Below are 6,000 nucleotides of genomic sequence, written 5' to 3' on the forward strand. Positions count from 1 at the left end.
GAGTGTCAGTGGCAGGGAGAATGGTGTCTTATCCAGGGCTGGATTTAGGTTTGATGAGGCCCTAAGCTCCTGAAGGTAATGGAGCCCTTTATGTCTCCAGTTGTCCTTTGTCAATAACAAGTTGTCACTGTTTTTTATGTTGAATATATGCTATATGGTAATTTATGGACCTAATAGGTATCTAAAGCCATTTGCACATAACAGAATACTTATTTTATCAAAGTAATTGTTGAACTGAAATATAATTAAGAAGAAGTATATTTTTGGGGGGTCCTCAAGAGAGTGGGGCCCTAAGCTATAGCTTGTTTAGCTTATACATAAATGAGGCACTGGTCTTATCTAATGCTTCTTAAATGTGTTTGTGGCTGTGTCAAAAATAGATTTGAACTCAGGACTTCCTGGGAAACAGAAACTCCTGAAGTTCCAACAGCAGATCTCAATCCACCTTCTCCCCACCCATTGTTTTACAGCACGTTCACACTATCTCAAATCAGTCCTGGTCTGATCCAACACAGAAAGTTCATGACACATTTTATCACCTGCTACAAGCTGATCACAACCTTCCAGCAAGACTGAGGAAATAACAAGAGGGCACCACAGGGTACATCTGGGTACCTCAGGCAGTGATCCGTATCAGTTATTTGGAAGCAAATTCCACTGATATTTATGAGAGTTCTAAGCAAATATTTGCACATTTGAGCAAATAAGACAAAGATGAAAGAGAGAGAGAGGCCTGGTTCACATGACATACTAAGCCAAACTATGTCTTACTGGAAGCAAGTGGACAGTGTCAGCAATCACTGTTGCTGCTTTCCTTCTCCTTGGTTATTTTTACTCCCAAACCATGCTGAGCTAAACCAAGTTTTGGCTTAGTGTGACATCTGGACCTGGGCTTGTGGTTAAGCTCTCTCCATCATTTCGGAAATTCAGTTCAGTTCAGCTGATCATAATCTGCAAGGCTTTCATCAGGAAGGTTTCGGGGAGAGTCTGTTGTGGGCCTTTTGCAAGCACCCACACTGTCCCTGGTTGATCCTCCCGCATGCCAAGGAAAACTGATAAGCAAATCAGGGTGCTTTCAGATGGCAGCTTCCACTGTAGCTATGCTACCAAAACAGGAAAGTAAAGGGGGAAAGGTGAAAATTAACCTTATGGGGGTGGCACTGTTTTGGTTGACTGTTCACCATAGCTGCTGTGTCACAGAATCTCGCTGCACTTGCAAACCCTTCCATCTGAAAGAGTATTTAAAATGAGAATTGTTACAGAGTAGCTCAGTTCATCTGGAATTCTGTACATGCCCAGAGACAGTGTGCGTTATTTGGTTTCACTGAGCAATGAGTGTGTCATTGTAGAAAGCCCCTGGGTTACAGCCAGCCCAAACTAGCAATAAACATAAAGTTGTAATTTTCCAATTGATCCCCTGAACCAATTTTCATACCAAATACAAGTGAATATCATTTGCTCATTAATCATCCAAAGAATGGATGCCAGCCCAGCCAGTCTTAGCTCTGTTTGCATTTTCCAAAAGATCTAACTATGGTTCCTTTCAGTTATGATAAGATTATCCCATTAAAAATAAGATGTGGCTGGCAGAGGTGCCTTTGTGACTTTTCTTTGACTTTTCATTTGACTTTTGGGCCACTTTTTAGACAAAAATGTCTCTCAACTCATCTGTAATACAGATCCGTAAAACCCAGCAATAAAATAACTAAACATCTTCAACTATCCACTTCCATCCAAAGTGTAGATCAATACATCATACAATAAAGTGGGGAGGGAAAAGATACTGAAAGTAATATGCAACCATCATACTTAGTGGCCACCAATGGGCTTTCCTATATACTGTAGGCTGCACTTCCAAAGCAAGATTCTGTCATTCCAACATGCACAGAACCCAAATGTTTGGTGTGTGCTTTCTCCGGCTTGCCTGTCTTGGGTGCACCAAATAAGAACCCCCAAGTTTGGAGAGGGGACCGTTCTGCATGCAAGCACCCAAACAAACAAAAAGCCATTTCTCTTTCCATCCCATTTTTGGCTGTGCTAGGAAGTTGTAGAATATGAATGTCTTTTATCTTTGTTTTCCTTGGAAAACCCTTTATATGTATACTGGTTTTCTAAACTTCTTAGTACACTGTTTATGTACAATATCATCTTGGTACTCCTCAGCATATGATTTGTGGCCATTTTTCTCTGCAGTCAACCATGCATGAACATTGCGACGACATTCAAATCAATAGAAGTTAATTTTTACCACTTCCGCATTAATGACTTATACTTCCAGGTGAGCATAATTGTGGGCCCTTTCTTGTTAATCTAAATCAGGTGATACAATGAACTATAGTTATATATTTACACACAATCACATAGGGCCCAGCAGTCCATTTACATGACACATTTTGACCATTGTTCAAAAGTCACAATGGGGAAATTATTGTACAAATGCTTTGTGGGAATAGTGGAAGAACACATACTATTCATCTGCAGTCGAAGAGTCTGAAATTCAGTTGTACCTTGGGTTACATACGCTTCAGGTTACATACGCTTCAGGTTACACACTCCGCTAACCCAGAAATAATGCTTTAGGTTAAGAACTTTGTTTCAGGATAAGAACAGAAATCGGGCTCTGGCGGCGTGGCGGCAACAGGAGGCCCCATTAGCTAAAGTGGTGTTTCAGATTAAGAACAGTTTCAGGTTAAGAACAGACCTCCGGAACGAGGTAAGTACTTAACCCGAGATACCACTGTACTGGTGTTTGGACCCGGGATAACTAGTCTTTGCTAACATGAAACCTACAAACATCCTTAAATAGGACATACCTTAAGTGGGTATCTTTGCAGGTGCTTTCAGAAACTGGAGGTTTCTGAATATTTGCACTTAAATTAGCCAGTGTGCTGACATTGTATTTGTGGCTTGATTTCCTCTTGTTCTTGGTGGGGGTGCTCTGCTAATGGGACTTCTATTCACTTATGGTGGGAATGTCAGGCTGTAAGCAAGTTTAGGGGATGTTTTGTTCCACATGATTTCTACAATTCTGAAGAGTACAGTGGTTAAAGACCCAGGTCTGGCCTTGCTATTGTTATTTTGAGGAGCAAATGGATATATTTTCTTTAAGCCATTAATAAACTATTTGCATGTTCAGATCCAGAAACCTCCCCCCTAAATAAATTCACACTTGACTCAAATTTTGGTTTTGGTTTGTGGCAGAATTTAGGCCACAACTTTATTGATTCAAGAGGCTCTGGTTCAACTAGCTCCCTGAACCGTTGCAGGTGGTGCTGACCCAGGGTTCCAGCATAGGTCAGCCAAGGGTGAGCACCTGGATAAGTGGAAAGCCAGGAACAGGCTATCTCTGCCACCCAAATGTCTCCCTGGACTCAGGCACGGACACAACCCCCTCTCAGGGGTTGACCAAACCATCGAGGCCCTGGATTCCTTTAACGAAATAGCCTTCGCATAGGGATGGCGAGAGCATTCTCCCACCCCTATCACCTGAACCAGAGCCTATCCGCAACCTTACAAGTTGTGACAATTTAATACGTGGCAGATGAAACCCAAATGGCAACAGCCAGTCAGCCAAGTGGGGAAAATTCCTGCCATGCCCGTCCCAACGACAGACGACACACAGAGGCATAGCAAGGTCAAGCGCAAAGCCCTAAAAGTAGGGAGAGGTGGGCGGGTGTTCCAAATGCACATGCCGAAAGAGGAAGCTCTGGGTCACGTGCATGGGCATTAATAGGTCCCTCGAACCATTTGGACTGCATCCCATTGGCCAGATTGCACCCAGCTACTAGGGACCTACCAATCGGGTGTTGTGGCTGACCAATCATACCCACCCACAACACAGGGTGTCAGTTTTCAGGTCTCACCACAATACGTGCCCTCTTTAAGGGAGGACCCGATTTCCTGGTAGCAGCCTGGACAGAGATTGCATTCTTACGGAGAAGTGATCATTTGTTAACTATGCAAAACTGGTATGATATGTTTTGAAAGGTTATGCTTGCAGACCAACTAACACAACATTGCAGAGTAGTCAGAGGCAACATAATCAGAGATAAATTTTTCATTTAGGTATCACATCACCGGCTCTCTCTAAGGTTTAAAGGTGGTTGTTGTTAACTTTGCAAATCTGCTATTGTAAAATATGCTATATATTTGGCATTTGTAGATACATTTTTTCCAAAATGTGTAATGAAGACGCATGATTCACTTGCACTTTTTCTCTTTCATCGTGATCTTTGAAATGCTTTGATCGTTTTATATTTGTTTGTTTTAATGTACTGTCTGCAATTAAAAAAGAAAGTAAAAAAGTTAAACAAAGAGAAAGAAACTGACCTGGTAAGAATCACTTTTATTATATTATTTCCATGTGTCTGTGCATGTGCCTTGCATACTGTAGCTATGTTATGTGATTATGCTATCTATCTGAAATGACGAAACATAGTTAATAAGTAACATCACTATTTATTTAAAGAGAACTATATAAAGAGAACTGCACTATTTTCAGCTCTCAAATGATATTGGCTCACTGCATGGGAATCACAGTAGTAGTACTATACTACCATCTCCGCCAGCTAGATCTCTGAGTAGGGGATGTGTTTGTGCCTGGCACTTATGAAAAGGACTTAAGCACTCATAAATTGCTTCCAAATCCCACCAATGCTCAGAGCCCAGATCCAGTAGAAGCTTTCACCTACAATGGTCCCCCACCAATTTTCCACCATGGCATACACTATGCAGTCAGCCCTTCTTGCTTCCAGCGCTTGGTGCATGGGCATATCGTGAGTGACACAACTTGCATGTTCAAGTGATATTTTGCCACATTCCAGCTGGGCAAACGCAGCCAGGTACATGAAATCTGCTTTGTAACATGCCCTTAAAAGCACATTGTAGATTTCAGCATGTTTGATTATGTTAAGACTGGGACACCCCCAAAGATAAATGAACTCAATTTAGCTTCTATTGGTTTGTGTTTTTTTTTAGGTCTTCTCGCTCCCTCTGTATTTAAATATCTGGTGAACATTCCAGAAGTGTGCAGACAAATATATCAAATGTGATGCTTTGTGGTTATTTGCATCTCATCCATGGAGGCCAGCTTGGTACATGTATATATTTGTGCAACCAGGTTCAACCCTGCCCTGCAGGGATGAACCTTTGAACCAAGGCAACTTACAACTAAGAAGCAAGATACATATAACAATATATGACCATGGTCAGCAGTTTCCAAAAAGATTTAATAATATTAGCCAGGACTTTCCAGTGCTTAGATCATGTTGCTTTGTTTTTAAGCTAAGGCTCAGCCCCCAAACTCATGAAGAGGTGATTTTGATAACTGTTCATCTGAGCACACACAGAAAGTATTTTTATATCCCTTTCCACACATGGGTTTAGAAACAGAGCTTCCATATCAGATGGTGCAGTTTCCAAACATGCTGGAATGCCAGTGTACTTTTCCTTTTAGACATTAACAATGGGACATAATGCTTCACCAAACTGCATGAGCCTGTAGGGCCATGGGAAGCGTGGGTACTCACTGGGTGAAATTCACAGGTGAACCTGGGGCAAGTAACTCTTTCTTAAACTAACCTACTTCATGGGGTTGATGTGAGGATAAAGCCAGGCGTTTAACACTGAGATCCTTGGATGAAGGGTGGGATATAAATCTAATGGATAAATAAAACCACTCAGGTTTGAACTAAGGTAAATTGAAGTAGGTAATTTTCTCATTTTAAAACATACCATTCTGATACAGATCTCCAAAGGTCTCCAACACCGACTGCACAGGCCCAATACATATTACCTGGTTTCAAATTGACATTAACCCCTGATGGAAACTTTGTTCAAGCCAAATCTAACCAACTCTTCGGTTGTGCCTGACACAACCAAAAGTCAGCCAAATTTGGGTTAACGAAAAATAGTATTGCACACCAAGCAGTGTGAGATTGCAGGAGTTCCAGCTGCTTGCCCAGGGTTCATGTTTCCTTTCGGAATGAGGCTCAGTGGAGA

The sequence above is a fragment of the Podarcis melisellensis genome (genome assembly GCF_964234715.1).
Source record: "Podarcis melisellensis genome assembly, chromosome: 6".
Lineage (NCBI taxonomy): Eukaryota > Metazoa > Chordata > Lepidosauria > Squamata > Lacertidae > Podarcis > Podarcis melisellensis.